The 24,031-nt window shown below is 46.2% G+C and overlaps 1 non-coding gene across 1 annotated transcript; it reads right to left on the bottom strand.

Annotated features, from left to right (window-relative positions):
* Positions 1-11,564: 11,564 nt before the first annotated feature.
* Positions 11,565-11,698, bottom strand: LOC113917713. The gene has a single exon (XR_003518332.1). It is a non-coding gene; the product is annotated as a small nucleolar RNA SNORA48 (small nucleolar RNA).
* Between the last annotated feature and the right edge of the window lie 12,333 nt (positions 11,699-24,031).

Below are 24,031 nucleotides of genomic sequence, written 5' to 3' on the forward strand. Positions count from 1 at the left end.
TTTATAAAAACACAAGTCAAGCCAGTCCCATGACTTCAAAATAAATGGGATTTTTTTGAGAAGTAGCACGACCAGAAACTGAAGCTATCTATCTATGTCAGGGGTCAGCAATCTTTCTGTAAAGAGCCAGATAGTTACTATTTTGGGCTTTGCAGGCCATGGGGTTTGTGCCACAGCCACCGCCCTCTGCAGGTCATGGGAGCAGCCATGGGAGTACCTAAAGGAACAAGCAAGACCACATTCCAGAAAAATTCTATTGGCAAAAACACGCAACAGGGGGATTCGGCTCCTGACCCCTGATCTACTTCATGATGATAAATACCATTAATCAAAACACATTGTTGTTTTAGCTCTAACTGTGGGCCAGGCAATCAGGATACTTTCTGGGTGCTTCTGTCTCGTGGTACGAAGCAGACATGCTGCACCAGGTACAGCAATGAGGAATGAACCCGGAGCACCTGACATGTACCACATCTGTGTCTACAACTAGGGGTACAATTCTATGAAATCTGATATTTCAGTATTAAAATGTTTTTTACTTACACGATATTTTCCCTGGGCCAAGCCTAAGCCAGTTTGGTCTTTCGCAACTTCCTGGTTCTCTTCAGTAGATCTGGGCAGCCTCCCAAACTGTAGGTAGGAAGGCAAAGGTCTGCCAGGTGGCATGTCCCGTGAACGCAAGTCTCAAATGAAACTGTGCAAAGCATTTGTGAGCACGGTGCAAACCTATAGAAGCAAGCAGACACAGAAGCAGGCATGCAAACTCTTCCTGAAATTCCGTGAGGTCCCCACTCCATGGTCCCTTAGACTCTCTGCAAGGGCCACGTGAAGCAGACACCAATAATGGAGCAACAAGGTTTAGCCAACACTCTCCGTGGACTGAAAGCGGAAACCACCCCCCGACCCCGGTCCTAAGGCAAAAGAGATTCTCATCCAGGGCAGTACCATGGAGAGGGTGTGGATGCTGGGCTCAGTGGGCTTCTATTCCCCATCCGTGCCCAGCAGGTACACCTGCACAGGACACCTACCCAGACCGAGGTCTAGAACCACTCTTACGAAGGAGCCAACGATCTAATTAAAGGTTTCTGTAGCTTATAGCAGCACTTCTGATATCTGCATTCCTAAGCAAGTCCTTCCAATGTTAAAGTTTGAGTCTAAAGATCTACCTGCACACACACCTATTACAGTGTTTATACTGAAATATTTTTAGGTAATTATACATATCACATACTTCTCTTTTATTGAATTTGTGACTCTTAAAAATTCATCCCATTTTTCCAGTTACTGATTTTTGGATTTTATTAAATTGGAGGTAAAATTAGATATATGACTTTTAGTTTCAATTTTGAAATTGTGGAATCCATGAATTTTTATGTGTGAATAGTCATATTTAAAAGTTTAAGATAATCCTTAAACATTCTTCATAGGAGAACTGTATTACAAGAAAAGAAAACATATCTCTGCCATGTAAGAGCTCCACTTCAGCTAATACCTTCGTAAGGAACGATGACCTAAAATTTACAGACAGTTGCAAACACAAATGCGGGAGATGAACTGACCTCAAGCAGTCTTTCTATCCCAACAAAATCAGGACATGAGCTTAACTAGAATGTAGGGCATATGAAAAATGAGGAACAGAAGGAAGTTTGCCATGTTTCAAAGCATGTTTGCATGAAAATGCAATGTACATTGAACAGTTTGGGGGGATCGGGTCCCAAACCAGTGAGCAGATGACTGATTTTTACCAAATGGAATGGTCAAGACAATAACCCCGATTTGTGGAACTGGATGTGTGTATAGCACTCTGGAACAGTTGCCAAAGGACAACTGACCCAGTTAGTCTTTGCTGCACACAAACAGCCCAACACTCCGTGACTTCAAGTAACAGCCATTTATTATGAGAGCCTGATGCCTGGGGGTGGCTGGGGGAGGGGGGCAGACTGGAGGGGACACTCTGCTCCTGCAAGCGCAGGGTGGGTGGGGACTCCACTCTGGGCTGAGCCTGGCTGGGACACTTTAGGCGAGGGAGCTCTGTTTCATGTGGCTTTCATCCACCCACAGGAACTGTGAGTTAGCCTAGGTATGTCCCTGTCATGCGGATGGCAGAAGCTGAAAAGGGCAAGTAGAAACATAAGTGCTTTTTCCAGTCTATCCTTCCATCTCATTGACCAAGGCAAGTCACAAGGCCAAATTCATCAGAGTCCACAGATAGGGGCACATACTCTGCTTTTTGGTGAGAGAAGATAAAGTCACAGAACAAAGGGTGAAGGAGTGGGACCGATGACGCAATCGACTGCTCATACCGTCATGAACCCAGAGTAAAGCACTAAGTGTGCCCCAAGAATTTGCTTTCTAAATCACTGACCAAGTCCATGCTTGGCTGAGAAGAAAAGAGAGAAGATTCTCCCACTCCAGGTTTGCTATAAAAAGGTGATATCCTTTCTACTCCGGGCTTCGATGTAAGATGGATCTGAGTTTGGGTTGGATTCTGCCATTTGTTGGCTGTGTGACCCTGGGCAAGTGGCACTTACTCCCTGGTGTGCCCCTTCCCCTGGTGACAGCATCCTGCTTCTTCTCAGGGAACTTCCTTCCCCTTGGAGTGGTTTTTTAAATATCACGATTATCAGGGGCGCCTGGGTGGCTCAGTCAGTTAAGCGTCTGCCTTGGGCTCAGGTCATGATCCTGGAGTCCCAGGATGGAGTCCCGCATCGGGTGCCTAGCTCAGCAGGGAGTCTGCTTCTCCCTCTGACCTTCCTCCCTCTTGTGCGCTCTCTCTCTCTAATAAATAAAATCTTCAAAAAATAAAAACAAACAAATAAATAAATAAATATCATGATTATCGACATTATAATGGGCATTCGTGAGCTCTGTGACCCCGGGGCACTCATTTCTGGGCCCCTCGGTATAAGTGAAGGAGAGTTAGAGTCGATAGCTCACCGTTCCAACACCAGGGTTAGCGGAGCTGCCGCACCTCCAAATCTGACCTGCAAGTGAAGGTCTTCCTTGCAAACATGAAGCCCTTTTACGAGGCTTAGAGTGGCCTCCTGATAAAGAGCACACCTCTGAGTCTAGACCGCCCGAGTCTGTGATCCTGGCCCCACTCTCACAAGCGGGGGGCCCGGGCAGGTTCTGAGACCTTCTGTGTCTCAGTTTCCCCATTTGCCAAGCAAGGGTGGTGTTCTCTGCTGCACAGGCTTCTCGTGAGGCTTAAATAAACACGCGATACTAGGTTTTCTTCTAAAATATTCAAAGCAGTGCTCCTATTAGTCTCTGGGAGACTTGACATCTCGCAAACCTAATTCGGATTTTTCTGTTCTCCACCCTGCCTTCACATCGTGACAGCGTTTGGGTCCGTTGAATTAGGCTGGTCTCTGCACAGTGGACATTTTAGAGAGACTGGCCATCCAGATCTGCTGACCTGAACTTTGGTCCTTATACTCTACTGACACTTAGGTCAGAGAGAAAGCAGAACGAGAAGTGTGGCCTGGGAGTTATTTGCTGCAAATGAAGTAAATCTTGAGAATGTCGAGGGGCAAACCTGCACTCCCCAGCCCCTCTCGGAGCGATGCCCTGGTCCCGTTCCCTCAGTGACTGGGCACAGACGGCATCACTCCTCCCTTCCCCCAGCCACCCTCCAGCCTCGGGTGATGTTCATCAGTGTCGACAGTTCCCACGACTCTTGTCTTTTTCAAATGCATTTGGCACAGTTACAACCTCCCGTGAACGCTACGGGGTCTCCCAGGCACACAATCCGCTTCCCCTTCCTGCTTCCTGCCAGAGCTGTTTGCAGCAGGGCAGACTCCCATCACTTTAGCCATCCTGAACTCCTTCTGCAGCACCTGGGAGATCCTTGGCACTCAGTAACTATTCACTGGAAGAAGCAGAAATTAAAGGACTAGGTGTTTCCATTCTCTACTGTGAACAAATAAATGTTTATGGGAACATTTGGATGACCAGAGCCCTGATTTGTGGTATGCGTGGGCATCTCTGCTGGAGTTCCCAAGATAACACTTAACACAGAATATTTGTTCGTCAATAATGTCAGTATTAGTCAATAAAGTCAATAATGACTTTAAAAGTCTTTTATTCTGCCCCCCCCCCCATTTTACAGAGGGGGAAACTGAAGCCCAGAGAAGCTAAGCCTGTCCATCAGGCAAGCAGGATGAAGGGGGCATGAAGATCCATATTTCCTAGCAACTATTTTTTTAGGATTTTATTTATTTATTTGAGAGAGAGAGATCACGAGCAGGGGGGAGAGGTAGAGGGAGAAGCAGACACCCCCTGAGCAGGGATCCCTATGCGGGGCTCGATCCCAGGACCCTGAGATCATGACCTGAGCTGAAGGCAGACCGACTGAGCCACCCAGGCGCCCCTTTCCTAGCAACTTTAAAGAAGCTGGAAATAGTTTTCCTTTTCTGAAGAGGAGTGCATTAAGTGAGGCACACGAGTGTTGCTTTTTAAACATCTGAAGGATGACTATATGAAGAAGAGCTCCTTAAGAGAACAAAAGTGCCCAAAGATGAAAGGGGTGCCCCTAGATGCAGTGAGTGCTGTGTCGCTGGAGGTGTCCAAGCGCAAACTGAGAAAGAACTTAGAGAGAGGAGAGAAGCATCAACACAGGGGCGGGAAAAATGGCTAAAATGATAAAGACAGGAGAAAAAAAACAGTGTTGAGAAGATAGGGAGCAACTGGAACTCTCGGACGCTGCCTGTGGAAGAGGTAATGGTACGGCCCCATTGGAAAACCAGTGGGCAGTTTCCAATAAGGTTGACCTTATATCTACCCTATGATCTAACAAATTCATTCCTAGAAATAGACTCCACAGAGAGGCACACACTTCACCAAAAGACATACATGAGATGTTCATAGCAGATTATTCATAATAACCCCTATTTCTTCTCTGGGTCCTGAGTGCATAGTATGTTCAGTTTTCAATAATTCATCAAGGCTCACGGTTGTGATATATGTGCTTTCCGAGTGTATATTAAAAAAGATTTTCAATTTAAAAAAAGGTTTGCAATAAAAAGTTTACACATAAACAGGAGGAAGGCAGCTGTTGGTTTGTGAGTCTCTGATTTAGAACTAGCCCCTGGTTACAAAGTTAGATAACAGAACTGGGGTGGAAACCCAGGTCCCCAGCTCGAGTGAGGAAAAGGAATTGATACTTAGTGATCGCTTTCTGTGTGCAAGACACACACAACATTCAATCCTCAGAATAATTCTCAGAGAAGGAATTACTGTGTTCATTTCTGCAGCTGAGAAAATGGGGGCCCACAGAGGGAATGAATTTAACTAGGATCAGACAGCTAGTCAGCAGTAACAAAAGTGTCATGTGGGCCCAGGCCTGTCTGATTCTGACCCCATGTTCTTAAGCTGCTCCACAGGCTTTAAATGCAAACATGGTTCTTCTTATACGAGCATTGCATGAGTGTAAAAATAAACGATAAGCCCCATGCTAAGAAATATTATCCTGTTATCACTGGCTTCGGCTGTCGGCAGCCAAGGCTGCTAAATCTTATTAGGGGATGGCCGTGCTGGCTGTTTCTGGGCGTGGGCACAGCCAGGAGGACACAGACCTGGCCTCTTAGGGCTTTTTCTCTGAAAAAGTGTGTGTCCTACATCAGCCCCTTTCTTACGGAAGGTCAGCCGCCTGTCACCCACCGGTAGCAACCCATAAATGTTGATAAGCGAGCGTCACGTGCCAGACGGTGTGACAGAGAGCTGGAGGACAGCGTGGCGGGCCCAGTGAGAGGGTGGGCTTAGGGCCAGAAGGGCACAAGATGGGGGCAGCTAACCCAGGAGGGTGACGGCTCGGAGTTGAAACTGAGCTGACTCTTGAGGAGCAAGGGGGCACTTGACCTCGAGGCAGGATATGCTGGCAGAGGGCATGGCGCGGGCCCGGGTGGGAAAGACCACGGCATGCTGGAGTGCGGGCACGCGGCCACTGCTGGACAGAGACCATTTGCAACTGCGAAAGAGGGAGCCCCGCAGCCGCTTAGTCTGAGGACTCTTGGGGGTGGAGGCGGGAAGGGAACCCTAACCCTCTTACTGGATCAGCATAGCCCGTGCTGCCTCCACTCGTGTCTGCTCTGTCCTCAGGTTTGTCCACAGCTCCCTGTCGGGGCGCGTGAGCCACACCTGCCATTTGTCCCCTGCTGGAGTGCGCTGGTAGTCCCATGGGTACGATGTCTGCTTGTCACCTGCCCCTCCTCCACGATTTATTAGGGTAGGCTGTCCAACTTGTGCTCTTCACACATCCACTTCATCCTCATCTTCCAGGGGCAGGGCTGGGAAGACTTTAGAGCAAGAGTTGTTTCCAGATCCATGGCTTGGGGGGATGGAGGGACATTGCAAAATTATACACAGCGTTTTGTCAGTATGGGCATGTCTCCTGGGGAAAGGCTCCCAAGCTTTCATCAGAGCAGGTAAGGTTAAGGCCCAGTCCCATGTTCCAGAAGGACCTTGAAGTCCCAGGAAGCCTTACAATCAGGCTGAGGAGTAGGGGTCAAGGCTCTGCTGACCTCAGACATCAGAACTGAGGTTCATTAGGAGGTGGGGGTGACAGTTAAGGGCAGGGCCACAGGACCCGTTCTTAAAATGGGAACATTGTAGGAAGGGAGAGAAAGGATGCAGGGTGAGAAGAATTTCAGATGACCACCTTCCAGCCAGCTACCGCTGGTGGCCTTGCTGCTCTATTCTTCCCACTGCTGACCAGTCCTTTCTTCGTGAGCTACAAACCAACCATTGTGATCACTGTCCATGTGCAAAAGTAGACACCTTCGCATAGCAGGTGGACCATTTTGGAGGACCATAAACACACGTTTCAGGGTACACCCTGCATCCTCTGTTTCTCTGATAACTCAGTTTCGACAGAGTCCACCTCTGCTGGACCAACTTGGCTGCGTGTGGGATTAAGTGATTATCTAGGAATGCTCCCTTTGCCCTGGAACCCTCCGCCTCAAGCCATTCTGCCCTCCCCGGCCGCCATCCTGAGGTTTTCATTAAGATTTCAGGGTTTGCTGTTAAAACTTTTTTTAAAAAATCTAATAACATAGGGACACACTCTTCAGACTTAAGCCTGGGCTCTGTGCTCAGTCACTGGGGAGAAGCAAAGGTAGAGAGATACCAAAAAGCTGCCAGAGGACCCCCTCCATAGACCCAGTGGGTTTGCAACCTGTAAATATCTATTAGATTCCTCTCACCTTTTCATCACCTCACCTTGCCCACATTGGTCAAAAGTATTAAGCTTCTACAGACTGGGAGTCAAGGTGTGGTAGATCCATGGGCCTGTGCATGCCGTCAAGTCGGGGTAGCAAGCCTGGGAGGAATGGAGAAGAACACTGCAGGCACCTGTCATCGGATGGGAAGAAACAAGATTTGGAATTGGGAGATCTGAGTCTGCCACTCGTTAGCTACGTCACCTCGAGCAGGTCACGGGCCCTCTCCGAGCCTTTGTTCCTTTCTTTCTTTCTTTTCTTTCTTCTTTCCTTTTAAAAGATTTTATTTATTTATCTGACAGAGAGAGACGCAGCGAGAGCAAGAACACAAGCAGGGGGAGTGGGAGAGGGAGAAGCAGGCTCCCCGCCGAGCAGGGAGCCCGATGCGGGGCTGGATCCCAGGAGCCTGGGACCATGACCTGAGCCCAAGGCAGACGCTTAACGCCTGAGCCAGCCAGGAGCCCCCTAGTCTTGGTTTCTAGATCTGTGAAATGAGGGAAAGAGCAATCCCATGCGGGGGGGGTGTTGTGAGGGTCAGAGTCATGCATCCTTCACTCCTGGGTGCCCAGAATACAGCCTACAGTGAAGTATGGAGATTGAGGGTACAGCTTCTCTCCTAAGAGGGCTCACAGTCTAGGAAATAAGCAATTATAAAACAGTTTGATGGGCAGAGAGCACAGGTAGATGCGGCCTAAGGGGGCTGCAGACTCCCTGCCCATGTGGCACGGCCCTGGCCTTGTCCCGCTGTGCCCACAGGGCTACCTACCCTCCCTCGCCTGGGGGCTTCCCCTGCCCCCTGGACCCCACTCTGCCTGGCAGGTGGGAGGATTCACCTCCCCAGTAGCCCTCAACCCAGGAAATGAATGACAGAGGTGTGTTCACACAGAGCTTCCTCGAGCCCCGGCTGGGGAACTCCCAGGGGTGCATCCTGCCTATTCCTCGGAATTCCCCTGCCAGACAAGGCCAGTTGCCCACGGAGTGACTTGCATAGGCTCCCCCCACACACACCCCATTGACTCCTTCTCTTCCTTATTTCACTTCTCCGCTCCCTAACCAACACTTCCCAGGATTATTCCCCAATAAACTCCTAGTGCTCAAATCCTGGTCTGGACACCCGCTTCTAGGCAAACCCGCTGTAAGATGGTAGGCACCCAGGCTCCCCAAGGGAGAGCCCAGAGACGGAGTCTCTGGGAAGAAGAGGTGCTGAACTGAGCTCTGAGCCCCTGAAGGCACACACGCCTGGCCAATCCTAAGTGCTGGGCGTGTGTGTGTGTGAGAAGTCAGGGTCAGTGTCATAATCATAAGGGGAAATGGACCACAGCATGGTCTTAAACCAGAGCCTGTCCAGGAGCAATTTGTTACTGGTCTAAAGACGGAAATGATGGTAAGCATTAGTCTACCACAGACCAGAAATCAAACCAAACCAGCAAACTTTTCCTTTAGATAGTCTGAAGTACACGTTTAGAATACCTCATTCGCTTCTTACTCACATCTTTTCTGTTTGCTGTGTCCCCAGTGTTTTCCAGGGCAGGTCAACCTAGAGAAAACACAAAGTGCAAGGGCCCGCTCACATGGCATCGGCCTCAGGCCTCCGGGACCGTGGGCTGCCCAGGCTTCTGGAAGCACCTCCGCCAGCCCCCAGCTTTGCTCCTGCACTGCCCCTCAGGAGGGCCTGGGGGGCCACCTCTGCCTGGCCGACTCATCCGCCTTGGCACAGCCGACCCACGAGCACCAGGAAGCCAATTAGTAGAATGGTGTCCAGAAGACTGAGCGCCAAATAACATCAGATGAAAGGGGCTGTGGTATTTTATCTATCAGCGCCAATGTGTCAGCAAAATGTTGAGCATATTTCTAGGAATAGGCTGGAACATCATTAAACTTGACGTGCAACCTCTCTCCATACCACCACTCCCTCCACCCTCTCTCCAACAGCCAACATAACCCGGGCCCTGACACGTAGTGGGTGCTCAAGAAAAGTTTTAAGTGTATGCATGAAAAATATATTAGGATTTACGTGTTGAACCCACCTACACTGGCTCTTTCCCATCAGAATTCAAATCCCAGTTTCCACCCCCCAAAAATCACAACCCCCCACTTGTCTTCCTCCTCCTCCCCATCTTGCTCCTGTACCTCATTGACAAAGTTCTTGAAAGAAGGACCCACTACCCTTACTTAGTATTGCCCTTATCCCTCAAATCGCCCGGCTCTGGCTCCCATCCCAATCTGCCTCCGGAGCTGCTCTGACCAGCGTTTACAACAGCCTTCTGGTCCTGAGCTCGCATCAACCCGTCTCAGGTCTGTATCGTACTCGCCTTCTCCACCCTGTTCCGTCCCTACTGACACTCCCTATCCCCTCCACTGTTCCTCTCCGCTCTCACGACGTCCCCTCAGTGGGCTTTGCCAGTCTCCCCTGTTCTGGCTGTTTCTTCAATGTAGGTTTTCCAGGATTCTTTCCCACGTCTTCTGTTCTCACTGTGCACACTCTTCCTGGGTGATGGAAACATTTGTCACAGATTTGATTACCATCTATATGCCGATGGCTCCAAAAGCCATATCCCAGTCTGGAATGCTGTTTTTAACTCTAGACCCAGAAGTTTCTAGGTCTAGACTAGTAGGCAGGGTATCTGGGTCTAGAGCTAAGAGCCTGCATCTCCTCCTTGACCTCAGCATGATGATGATGCTAACAGAATCCACTTGACTGGCTTCTACTAGGCAGGCACGTGAGGAAGCACGCCAGCCAAAATTTAGATAGCCTCTCCTCTCTGGGCAAAGAGGGACGTTGGGGTTTTAACTGCAATGTGACAGAAAATGAAGGCTATCAAGAGACCTTGGGAGGGATGGGCCGAAAGTGTTTCTTGCTCCTATATTAGTTTTCTGTGGCCGCAGAACATATGACCACGAAGTTGGTGACTTTGACCAACACAACTCTGTTATCTCGCACTTTTTGTGGATCAGAAGTCTGGGCGTGGGTTACCTGGGTCCTCTGCCAGGGTCTCACCAGGCTGTAATCAAGGTGCCAGGGGGGCGGGGCTCCCACCTGAGGCTCCAGGTGATTCTGGTCATTGGCAGAATTCTCTTCCTTGTGAGCTGGGGACTTAGAGTCTTTTTTAACTACACTGATGTCAAGATCCTCTCAATCCTGAACTTGTGTTGCTGAACTTCTTTATCTACTGGTTTTCATCGGGTTTCATTCCTCCTGCGGTACATGTTTACATCCTTTCACGAGTGAGTCGGCACTGTAATGTGTGAGCTCTTCTTCCAGTTCTGGGTCATCTGTAGAGTTGATAAGCACACTTTCTTCCTCTTCACCCAGATATTAATGAAGTGTTTAAGGGACAGGCTGAAGAATTGAGGTTTTTGAGGTTGACATGACAATTTCAGTAATCTGACTGTTTTTAAAAACTTACTCACTTAATTGAACTAGCACCTGTGCCTCGTGAAAACTGAGATATGGGATGTCTGTTGACATCCTCTTTATCCAGAACCTAGTCATTCTCTTAAAAATGGAAATGAGATTAATAAGAAATAATCTCTCCTTAGAAAAACCATGCTGATTCTTAGCCATTACTAAGGATCACAAACCGTCTGCTAAATTCATAGCCTAGTGTTTTTTGGGGATTGATGCTATTATAATTGTTCCTGGAATATACACCTTCTTCCCCTTCCTGAAAATCTTTAGAATGTTTGGGAACCTCGTTTAAGTATCCTTTCTGAAGTCTCCTTTATGTAAATAATTGACTTATATGAATATTCTTCCTAACAGATTTTCTAAAAAAAATTAACTTTTCCAAAACGGCAAATCAGCGAGGTCCTAACCAAGTTCCCAGCCACTATTATTTATAACTCACATGCCTCCAGAAGATAGCTAAATATACCAAGCTTGTGAAATACACTCTGGAACTGGAAACTGTGAAGAACAAAGGCAGGTAAATCGTGACCTTGGGGTCAGCAGTGATGGAAACGAGGCCACTTGTTTTTCTTTGTTCTTATTTTGAAGCAATCTTCTCCTCACTTTTTCCGAATCCCTGGGATATCAGGGTCCTACTTCCATTTTTATTCTGATAAATGCATCATTATAGTAAGATCTGAGTAGCCCAAAGGAGATGTAAATAAATTGGAAGCCTCTCTGGTCTCTGGTGCTGGGTGAAAGCCCTTTGGGATTTGGTCTTGATGAAGTCCAGAATTAATGAAATGTAAATTACAGGAATCAAAGCTTATTACTGATAATAAATGTGTATAGAATGTTTGGATAGTTAGATCTGTCCATTTCATTACAATATCAAATATTCATTGCATCTTAGAATTAGCTGGGGTTTAGGGTAGTGGGTTTTTTTTTTTTTTTTAAATCCATGTGTCCCGGGCATGAACCAGGCACAGGCACAGCCCAAAAGCTAAGCTGGAATAAACAAGGAGTTGCTTTGTCCCTGGCTGATATGAGGCAGGCACTACCACCAGATGCCACTCTACCCAGGTCAGGGACTTTGGGTAGTTTTTTTTTTTTTTAAGCGTTTTTTTTTTTTAATTTAAAATATAAGGCTTTTTAAAAAATAGAGAGCATTTTTAAATTTAAAATAGAAAGTCTTTTTTTTAAATAGAAAGCATTTTTAATTTAAAATATATTATGGAGACAAGTTTAACAAAAGGCTGTAAAGTGAACACCTACTCAATCATGCCCTGGGCCAAGAAACAGACTACTAACAGTCCCTCGGGAGCCTCCTCAATATTCTTTACGGGTAGCAATCCCTCCCTGCTCTCAAGAGTGACCACTTCACTTTTATAGCTTTTCTTTGTAGGTTTGTTGCCTGTGGATGCATCCCTACTTTTTACCTATTTCTAAACTGAAAATGGAGCGCCGCTATATTATTGTGACTTGCTATTTTTTGCTCAACACTGCAAGACTCATCACATTGTTGGATACATCTAAAATATTCCTTTCCTTGGTGCCTGTGCACTACACAGGGAACATTTAGTTTTCTTCTGGTTCTTCGTTATTATGAAAAGCACTGCTAAGGACATTCTCTTCTACTTAGTGCGCGTAATTATGCACATCTGGAGGGAACCTGGAATATTCCACTTTCCTAGATGATGCAATGTTGTTTTTCCAAAGCAGGTGTACTGACTCGCGTTCTTGTTATCAGGAGTGTAAGTTTCTGAAGTTTCTGAAGCTCCACATCATAGCCAGCACTTAGTACTGTTAGTCTTTTTCATTTTACCACTCACATTGGTGTTGATTCCATCTCATTGTGATTTTAATCTGTGTTCCCTTGATTAACAATTAGGTTGAGTTTACTGACCATTTGGGTATCTATCCCTCAGAGGTCCATGTTCACATCTTTGTGCATTTTTTCCCCTCTCAGGTTGTCTGCCCTTTCTCAATTACTTTTTTAGATTCCTTATATGTTCTGGGTACTAGCCCCCTTTTTAAAAAAATGCCACATATGTGAGGGAAAAATGAAACAAGACGAAACCAGAGAGGGAGACAAACCATAAGAGACTCTTAATCTCAGGAAACAAAGAGGGTTGCTGGAGTGGAGGGGGGTGGCTGGGTGATGGACATTGGGGAGGGTATGTGTTGTGGTGAGTGCAGTGTATTGTGTTAAGACTGATGGAAAAGAGACCTGTCCCCCTGAAACATATAACACATTATATGTTAATAATAAAAATAAATAAATTCTCCATCAGGCAAAAAAATGCCATTTTGTTATGAATATGTTCTCACACTCTGTGGTTTATATTTTAATTCTTTTTTATCTTTTGATGAACGGGACTTAAAATTTTTAGTATGACTCAATTTATCTCTTTTCCTTTATGCTTACTGTTTTTTCTTCCTTATTTAAGATATTTACTCCAAGGTTATTAAGACGTTTTCTTAGGGGCGCCTGGCTGGTTCAGTCGGTGGAGTGTGCAACTCTTGATTTCGGGGTTGTGAGTTCAAACCCCATGTTGGGTGTAGAGATGACTAAAAATAAAATCTTTAAAAAAATATATTTCTTTTCCCATGGTATCTTCTGAAAGCTCAGTATTTGGCATTTCATATTAGTTTTTTAAGCCACCTGAAGCTGATTTTACATACAGTGTGAGAAAGGGGTATAATCTCAGTTTTTTCCAATATGGAGATCTTACCATCGCCCTTCACCTTGAACACTGTTCTTTATCTGCTGCCGCCTCTGCCACAAGCAAGTCCATGCCTGTGGGGTCCATTTTTAAGTTCTCTCTCCTCTTTCACTGGTTGATTTTTTATCTTTGCATAAATGCCACACCATCTTGTTCACCAAAATACCGCAATATCTTGATATTTGATAAAAAAAAATCCTCTTATGTCTTTCTTTTTCTTCGAACACAGATTGTCAAATTCTACAAAATAAACATACTGAGATTTTGACTGGGATTGCACTGAACCTATAGCTCAGTTTGGGAGGAACTGACATTTTGAAACTAGTGATTTTTCCAATCCAAGAACATGGCATAGGGCCCTTCCAATGTTCTTCAGTATTCCTCAGGAAGCTTTAAAGCTTTACTTTTGGAATATCCATGCACATCTTTCATAGATCGATGCTTAAAGGAATTGATGCTTTTAAGATCATACTATAATTCATGTCTTTTAACATTCTATTTTTAACTGTTTTGTGCTAACAGAGAGAAATACAATTTTTATGTATTTTTTTGTTTCAGTAGTAGTTTAAAACTCTAGGATTTTTAAAAAAGATTTTATTTATTTATTTGACTGGGAGGAAGAGAGAGAGCACAATCAGGGGGAGCAGCAGGTAGAGGGAAAAGCAGGCTCCTCACTGAGCAGGGAGCCCGACGTGGGGCTCGATCCCAGGACCCTGAGATCATGACCTGAACTGAAGGCAGACGCTTAACCGACTGAGCCACCCAGGCGCCCCAAGACTCTAGGATTTTTTATGTATACGTAATAGCATCTGAGAAAAAGGACAATTTTTTTTTCTTCCAGTCTATGTGCCTTTTATGTCTTTGTCCTCCTTATTGCCCTGGCTAGGACCTTCGGTACAATGTTGACTATAAGTGCAGACTCCTCCTTCTTTCAAAGGTAACCTTTTTATGTTTTACCATTTAGCATAAGGTTTGCTGCCGATTTTGTGTTGATTTATTTTATCCAATGAAGCCTGGAAAACCTAAAATCCTTAGAAGAGGCCTGGGCATAGTTTGGAGCTCCTTTCTGGAAACAACAACTGGGGTAGTTAGTCCCATCAGCTCACTCGGACTCCTTCTAGAGTAAGCTGCACTCATTCAAAGCCTGTACTTATGCAGGTCTTCTAGCTGGGGCCCCTGCTTCCAGTTTGGTCCCCCCCACATGGCTGTGAGAACACACTCTAACATGTTAATCGGATCATGTCACTCCTTTCTAGAAACCTTCCAAATCCCAGGCTCATTGGTCGAATGTCAAACTCCTGAATCTGACCAAGAAGGCTCTTCATGCTCTGGTCCCTACCACCTCTGAAGTCTTTCCAACCAGTGACTTCCCGTCCAGGGCACCCTCCCGCTTGAGTCATCTTGAACCACTTAGAGTTTCCCAAGTGTCCCTGTTGACCTTTATTTCCTACAAAATTGGCATATTTATAGGGCTGTCATGAGAAGTCAATAAAATCGGATTTAGAACTAGAATGAAATCCAGATGACCTATTTATTATCTATTAATGTTATAAATGCTATGATTGATGGATCCTGAATGTATCAGTCGGGTTGGGCTGTTATAACAAAATACCATAGCTTGGGTGGCTTAAACACAGAATTGTTTTTCTCATAGTTCTAGAGGTTGGGAAGTCTAAGATCAAGGTCCTGGCCAATTCAGTTCCGGGTGAGGGCCTTCTTCCTGGCTCGCAAATGGCATCTTTTTGCTGTGTCCTCACAGGGCACGGAAAGAGAGAGGGAGAAAGAGAGAGAAGGAGGGAGGGAGGGAGGGAGAGAGGAAGGAAGGAAGGGAGGAGAAGGAGGGAGAAAGAAAGCTCTTTTCTTATAAGGACACTAATCCCATCATAAGGACCCAGCCCTCATGACCTCACCAAAACGTAATCACATCCCAATGGCCCACCTCCATCACACAGGGGGTAAGGGTTTCAGATAGGAATTTGGGGGGACACAATTCAGCCCACAGCACCGAGCAAAGTGGGTAATGATTTATTATGGCTATCCAGCCATTTGTCCAGCATTCTGCTGCCATTTAGCACCCATGAGAGCAGGCGTTTCATGTTCAAATCAAGATATCCTGCACATAAAACACTAATATCTACACTTCATTTGGGTGGAAGTGAGGGGGATGGACAGTTGGGGAGTGTTGAGAAATGATGGGAGAGATAGACAGTTCATGGAAGGGTCCTGTATTACAGAAATGTATGGGTTTTATCCTCTGAATGAGTAAGATCATGAGAAAACAGAATCAGTGAGACATTCACACGCAGTTGGTTATTAGCTTTAAGGGCTATAAAAATGCTCATCCTAATGATCCCATTTGGGGAATTTATCCCAAGAAAATAACCCAAGAGATAGAGAGAGGGATATATGCACAAAGATATTTATTCCATTATTTACAATAATAAAACCTGGGAGAAACCCATAGAGGAACACTTAAGTAGTTATTAAATAAATGCTTGTTGAATGAACCAACAAATACTTCCTGAATTTAAAGCAGCAATTAAAACAGTGAAGTCCAGGTTAATAGCATGGAAAAATCACTGAAGTAGGCAAAATAAACAAAATATAAAATTATAACTACACAACACTTCAACTCTATAAATACAGTGACAAAAGATGGACCCAACTAGAAGCAAAGGCAGAGAAAGACGACAACAGACCACTTGTTAGGTTCGTGCAATTATGTGCCACTGACATACCATATTTACAAAAGACACTGCCGTTTTACAAACAAAAAACAACCAGGAAAAGGTAATCTGGCTCGCTGCCCTCACAGCCTCACAAAGTAGCTTTTGTTTGCAGCCAGCCTGAAAAAAACACTTGGCTTTCAGGGACAGTGAATGGATGAAATATTTGGGGTCAATACGGTGGAAAGAAGTATTTGTTTTACAGGGAAGCATGGGGCAGTGGTAACTGGGGGGGAGGAGGGTGAAGGAGGAAGAGGGTTTGGTGTGTTCGATGAACTACACGCTTGGGGTCAAAGCATCCACCCTCTCCAAAGCAGGATGAGAAAGAGGGCCCTCATGTTAAGAAGCCAAAGGGAACCTGAACAGTACGATGCTGGCTGAGCAGACCTGTGCTTATGCTCACTGGAAACAAATAGTGGAAAGAAAGAGAACCAGGTACTTGGCAATAGTTATGCCATTACTGGATTTTGCCATTATAGTTCACCTGGTAATAGGTCTCCTCAAGGTGGAGTTGTCAGAGCTCAGAGCTAGATGAGGAGACAAGGGCTCAAGGGGGTGAGGTGACTCGGCCGAGGTATACCGGTGGTGTTCAGCACTGCAAGAGAAACTCGGGCTTCAGAGTCATGTGCACCGAGTCTCCACCTCCAGAACTACCACTTTCTAGCCATGTCTCAATCATGCATTTCCTCAAGCAACAATTCTGAGAGGGTGTGCCCCTGAGTGAGTCATCCAGTCTTGCCCAGCCCCCATCTTCTTACCTCACCTCTACAATGAGGCGAAGGCCTCTGAGGGGTCACGTGTGGGTTTTGCTGCTCAGTGTGTACTTCACCTTCCTCATAACCGTGCCCTCCTCGAGAACCAGCCGTCCCCAGCAATCAGTCCCCGCGCTCTGCGTAGGCCCTAGGTCCTCGAGCACACCAGGTTCTCCCGGATGTGGGCTCTGGGTCAGGGAGGTAGTGTGACCCATGAGGGGTGCAGAGGGGTGAGGTTTGGGTAAGAATGGAGGACGAAGTGAAGCAGATCCTCCCCCCCAACGGATCTGAAGCTGAGAAGGAACGGCGGGAGCTGCCGCCATCTTGGCCGGCACATTCACACCGAGAGCCAAGCCAGTGCAGTGGGAGGGCCAGCTGTGAGATGGGAAACGGAGAAACTGGGCCTTGGAGACACCCTGTAAGCCCCAAATCAAGTCGTTCTTGAAGCCAGCCCTTCCTGTTGATTGTTGAGCCAAGACATTCCTTGTGTTTGTGTTTTTGTTTGGCTTAAGTTAGAGTTCTATTTCGCTTAAGATAGTTTGACTTGGATCTTCTTTCACTTGCTACCCAGAGTGTCCTAACAGAACAGCCTCTCTTGTGGAGAGAATGTGGACACATTCTCAGGAGTCTGTGTCCCAGGACCACTTCCAGCACCGGCCACCGCAGATGGAGATCTGCACACAGACCCAGAGGTGGAGAGTTGCATGTCAAAAGTTGGCTGCGGCACGTGTTCAGGAGATTCCTGTAAGGAAGGAGGGGTGGCAGGAGCCGTGGAGGGAGAAGCTGCACCTGACACTGAGTAGCTGGTTTAAAGAATGTTGGATTCACTGTCCTCTCTTTCTCCCGCCCAGACATTCCATCTCTTCCTTCTTCCCTCTTTCCTTTCCTCACCAAGTTTCCTCCTTCCTTGAGGGCCCTATCCCTGCAAGTTCTCTTTGGCTTGAAGCACAGGGACAAGGAATTCTCCCGTCCTCCTTGTAAAACTCTGACACAAGCCTCAAGGAGATATGCTCTAGAACTCACCATCCCTGGGTTGTGCACTTCTTTGACGTCGGACCATACGAACAGGGACCCCTCACAATTTGTACAGTTTATCATGGGCTCTCACATCCAGGTTTTCATTTGGTTCAAGTTTAGCTGCATGCCATGTGACAGGGCAAGGTGTTCTTATCATTGTCCCCATTCCTCAAAGGAGGAATCAGTTCCCAGGTTCACAGAAGGGAAATAAGTTCAACAGAGTAAGTACAGGAAGCAGGACACAAACACAGGTCCCAGGGTGAAACCCACCGTCCTTCCACTTTCCAGCCATTTCCTTCTTTAAAGTAACATGTTCATGTGCGTGGATCCTGTGGTGCTCCTCAGGGCCTAGGCACCAGATGCTGGACACACTGGTGTTGACTTTGACAGCCATGTCCCTCACTGGGAACTGTTCTCAGGAGCACGGACTGCCCCACCCAAGGTTATATGCCATGGCCACTGGCCACCTGGCTTCCATTCGGAACAAGTGGAAGGCCACTTGAGCTTCTTGCAGCCCCAGAGCTCCCTGCAGAATCCTGCCATCTGCCAGGTTTAAGAGGGTCCTTCTAAGGGGTCAGTCACTGTGCAAGTTCACCGTGGGCCATAGAAGCCATAGATCCTTCAGTGGGTCTGAAGGTGCTTAAAGCCATCTACGGCAGGCAGGGGTGCGGTGGGGATGCCTTTGGGTTGGTGGAGGCCTCAGTCACAGCCGCATCGGAGGGAGGGCAGCTTCTCCCTCCACGGCTCCTGCCATCCCTCCTTCCTTACAGGAATCTCCTGAACACGTGCCGCAGCCAACTTTTGACATGCAACTCTCCATCTCTGGGTCTGTGTGCAGATCTCCATCTGCGGTGGCTGGTGCTGGAAGTGGTCCTGGGACACAGACTCTAAAACCTGATGTTCGAGTTGGAGCACTCGCTGGCTGGCTGGCGATAAGGACCCCTTTACGGGAGGTGGCGGGAGTCCTGCCAGCCCCTGGCATGTTGTGCTGGTGCGATTGTGCAAATGGCCACTGGCGGTGAACTGGGATGGGGTACCACGCTCCTGCCGGAACACACTTCTAGAGAAGCAGACGGAGAATGGGAATTGGAAAGACAGTGGGGTCAGTGGCCGTTGCAGAGCATCACTGATCTGACTAACAGAGACAATAGGCTCAGGATGAAACAAGACGTAGGGCCCTGTTCTGGGGGGTGACTTGTCCCAGACACGCCATGGCTACTGCCTGATTTTGCTGGTTTCCCTCTTGACTAGGACAGCAGTCCTGAGGTTCTGGAGCCAGCAGCCCCCCTGACAACTCCAGGCAGCCCTCGTGGCTTTGGGTTATGGTCCCCAGAAGCTCAACCAGATCTGTTTCTTCAGCTCTTCCAAAGCTTCTGCAACCAAATGCTGGGCAATTGCAACCTAAGTCTGTATGATTTCAAAGCCCGTGTTCTCTCCTCAACAGGAGGACCAAGGTCCCATTACCTAAAATGAGCTAAATCAAGGGAAGAACAAGCAGTTGGACGGAGCTGGAGGGAGAAATGAGTTCAGCGTAAGGCACAGGGACCCCGAGGAACCTAGTAGAACAGCCAATGGACTCACCCAGCAGAAATCTGAAGGGGAGGGGCTTGTTCTTACTACAGAGACTGGGGCCAGGAGTGTAGATTCTGAATTCTGCCCTGGAAGTGATGATTTCCTTGAGTAAAATGCATTCTTGTCACTCTCTATACCCTTACTATGCCTTATTATATTTTTACATCGTAAAAAAAATATTATATATTTACATTACTCATTCAATGAATGATTGATTGATTGATTGATTGACATGTTTATTTCTCTAGCAACTTGAATTAAGTTTACTAGTACATCAACTCCACAAGTGTAGGGATTTTGATATACTCACTGTTATATCCTTGGGCCTAGAACAGTGACTGGCACATAGAAGTTGCCTGTATAATTATCTGTTGAATGAGTGCATAAACGTATGAATGAATGATCTTTGCAACAGCCACGTGAGCCACATGAGGTATTACCCCCTTTTACGACCGAGGAAAGAGGAGCTTGGGAATGTCCAGCAGCTTTTCTTGGCTTTATAGCTAGTTAATGGCCCTAGAGGTTTCTAGGCTATCTTATTCTAGTAAACCACACCTGGTCTAAAAACTAGGAAAGAGCGCTCCTTGTCCCGGCTACAGGGAAAATTTCTGTGTGCTTAGGCAAATTAGGAAACTTGCATTTTCTAGGCCTTGCTTTTCTAATCATGTGAATAAATGCAGCAAAGGGTTTTCTTCAACGTCCAAGGTTCTTACTAGCTTCACCTTTACTTACATATAAAATAATTCACACTTATAAGTTAATCATAATTGTACATGTGCTTCCTGCCTCGGAACAAAGAATGCAGGCGAGTGTAACCGAGAGGGGGATGCACAGCTCAGTGGTCTCACTTGCCAGCAAAGTGCAGAGCAAGGTCCCAGGTGACTCCTGAATTTGCTAGGCAGCTGCTGTCGCTGTCCTTGCAGGTTCTCTCCTCTTGGGCAAAACACTTGGCTTCTCTAAATTTCCAATCTTTTTTCTGTGTGTGTGTGTGTGTGTGTGTGTGTGTGTGTGTGTGTGTGTGTGTGATTAAGTGCGATACTATACGTAAGACGGAGTTGAAATTGCTTGTTTCCCTGCAGTTGTTATAATGCATACTGTCAATGTACAAACGGGCCATGATGGTTTTTTTTTTTTTTTTTTGGCCATGATGGTTTTAAGCTTTGATGACTTCTATGTGTAGCTCCTATACTACAAATCTTGCTTAACTATAGAAATATCCTAAACACAGGATCCGTGTATTTTTTCCTGGAAAATTATTTAAACATACAACCTTGCACAGTTCATTAAAGGCAATAGGCAAGAAGAATACACCCTTGAAATACAGCTCATAAAATCAGCAGAGATTTTGCTGGCCAGGGATGAGAAAAGAGACCAAATGGCAAGTACCACGTTAGATGCTTACAGATATCCCATTCCACTTAGTGCTCAATAAATATTGTTGACACAGGGAACCCTTTCCCTCCATGGGCAGCCGTTCAAATATACTTGATGTGTACTTTTTAATTTGTATGTTCTTGAAAAAAAAAGTCTACTGTTTCGTATGCATTGAAGTGAATAGCATTGTGCTAGAAATCTCTTTCTGCTATTACTTCTTATCACCAAGCGTCATGCTTATAAGATCCATCCATGTTCCAGGCTAGACGCCTAGCTGCTGCTTCAAACACTGTGCTGGAGTATCCATCACCTTTTACTTCTCTGGTGATGCACCTGTCAGAGGGACCCGGGAACCCTCAGGCCCTGCTGGTGGGAAGGTAAGTTGATATGGCCCTTCTGGAAAACTGGTGTGGAGGTATATTTGGTCACATTCCAGTCCTACATCCTGTGATGTGGATACATATCATGGAGAAATCTGCTCATTGCAGTGTTGCTGGTGAAATCCCAGAGCTGGAGACGGCCAGTTGTGTGCCGGAAACTGGTATGTACAGTTTACGATGGCCAAGTGTTAAATTTCAGGAATGTGGTGAGGTGGTTTCCACATTCGGCCATTATTAAAATCAAATTATAGTATCTTAATATGTCCTATGTAAGGATATTTGTATCAAAAACAAAAGTAATACACAACAAATTATAGATATTAATATATTACATATAAAGATGTTTGTATTAAAAACACAAGTAATAGATACTTAAAGCTCAGCACTTCCTAATTATTTCACTGTGTTTTACTATTATGCAGGCCCCGGAGGTCACCAACATCTCTGACCCCTGCCTGGTGGGAATGCTCTATAATGGTGCGCTCCTTTTGCTCATTGCCCCCCCACTCTGTGACCACGGATGTGACATTGGCAGCTTGAAATAGGCCATGGTGGGAAGAATTGCACCGTGCACATCAGCAAACACTGCAAACCAGGGCTGTTGTTGGTTTGTGCTTTTTTTTTTTCCTCTGAGAGCCAGTTGTTAAACATTGACCCGTTCACTGGAGGCTGGTATTAACTTTCTTTTACAAATGAGGAATATGAAGCTCAGACAGGTTATAAAACTCACCCCAAATCATACAACGTTCAAGTAGCAGAAACTGGGTTCAAACCCAGGTCTGTCTCAGACCTTGTACTCGATGAAAATTAGAAGTGAGTTGGATCACACAGCCTATAACATTCTCCTTCCCCTACCAACACCAGTGCACTCATGCTTTTTGTTAAAAAAAAAAAAAAAATGTTGGCTGCCAGCACCTGGGTACAGTGTGAAACCGAGACAGGCACAGTTTTCAGAAACATCTGCTTACCGAATGAGCTTCATTAACCGCTCTTAAAAGCCACGTCCTGAAACACCGTGCGTCTGGGAACGAGATGAGCTATGATTTCGGGAGGCCACGCAGGCTGATCAGGGAACAGGATGGCTGAGATACGTCAGCTGCTCTTTGACTTCCCAACACCGGCTTACAGATAATGCTCTGTGGCCCACTGAAGGTCTTGACCTTGTCTCTGACCGTGTCACAAACCTTGGTGTGTATTTACTTCTCTGTCACTATGTATCTATGTTATTTCCTAAATATGTCTTGGACAGTGAGTTGAAATCCAGCCACATTTTCTTATCAAAAATCTATTTCCTCGCTCATTCAGTCATTCAGCTAATCACTGATGAACATTGATAAAACTCCTGTTATGTATGGGACACAGGAGAAACAAGGTTGCATAAAACAGGTCCCTGACTTCCAGAAGCCAAGAGGGCAGCAAGAGGAACATACATTTTAAACATGTATTCTGACTGAGGCCCACAGTAAAGGCAGGTGCAAAGGCCCTGGGGATGTCTTAGTCCATTTGGGCCACGTAACAAAATACCACCAACTGCTGATAAACCCTGAAAATTCACTTTTCCCAGTTCTGGAGGCTGCAAAGTCCAAGATCCCGGTGTCAGCATGGCCGGGCCCATGAAGGCGTGCTTCTGGGTTTTAGACTACTGACCTCTTGCTGTGACCTCGCGTGATAAAGGGGCAGCCCCAGGAATTCACGTTGCCCTACTGAAGCCCCAACTGCTTACCCAGAGTTTCTGCATTAGAATTGCTCTTGACCTGTTTTTCCCCAAGACCAATGAGCAGATATTTTCCTTAAAATACTATTCAGGTGGTCCGCCTATCCCAAACAAAATAACAATTTACTCAAAGCCATATTCTAATACTTTTGTAATTCTGCAATGTCACATTCCTTTCCTTCTTCTCTTCTTTCCTTTTAACTATCACTCACCAAGCTTTCACAAACCTTAGAACAGAGTTTCTCCTAGGGCACGCTATTAAAATAACATATTTAAGTGTTCTAAACAAGATTATAACTTCTAAGAGTGTTTACACTTATCCAATTTTATTCTAATTAAATAATTTATGTGAAGTGTCTGATACAGTGACTAGCAGAGAGGTTACCGTGAATAGTAATTTCTTCATTTGCTCTTATAACCATATAAAGTCATCTGGATGGGTGCTGTTCATCAGATTTGGCAGATGAACGAGCTGAAATACAAAGAGGTTGTCTTTTCTCAGCTGGTCCTTAAGGTCCACTCCAACATGAGGTCTCCCGGTTCATGTTCGTGCAAATTTACCAAAGCCTGCAATTCTCTGGGTGTATACAATCTCTCTTCCTAAGAAGGAGCTGGATTGTCCAGCTTGGGCTGAGCTTGGCCTGACTCTGTTGCTCTGGCCAGAGTAAGGGAGGCAGAGGCCAATCTTAGGACAAACATCATCTCATCCTCTCTCCATCCTCTGGGAGGGTGAGGGAGAGCACTGCTTCTCCAGCTGTTCAGAGGAATCTGTGTTCAAGCTTCTCAGGTTTGTCCATCCAAATATCCCTATCCCGTGTCTCAAGGTCTCCTGTTTCCTTATCTGGGCCCTGACACGACATGGGAGATTGAGCCATATTCCTTCTCCTCGGTAACTCTGCCGCTCTCACAACGAAGCCCCAAGACTGAATTTCAGCAGCCTCGGCTGGCTGTAGGAAGAAGGCCGGGTTCTCCATGCTGCGAACAAGGGCTCTGGCTTTCACAGCATTTCTTGAGGTTGATAGTGGGCTCACCGAGCTGGCCATTTTCTCTTCCTTTTACAAGACTTCTCCAGACCAGTAACCAAACTCAGCTAGTTCTATGTTCCTGGTAATTAACACGGAGCACATATTTTTCATGTCACCACTAGCGCATAAGCCAAAGCTTC

This window comes from Zalophus californianus, chromosome 4 (genome assembly GCF_009762305.2).
Source record: "Zalophus californianus isolate mZalCal1 chromosome 4, mZalCal1.pri.v2, whole genome shotgun sequence".
NCBI lineage: Eukaryota > Metazoa > Chordata > Mammalia > Carnivora > Otariidae > Zalophus > Zalophus californianus.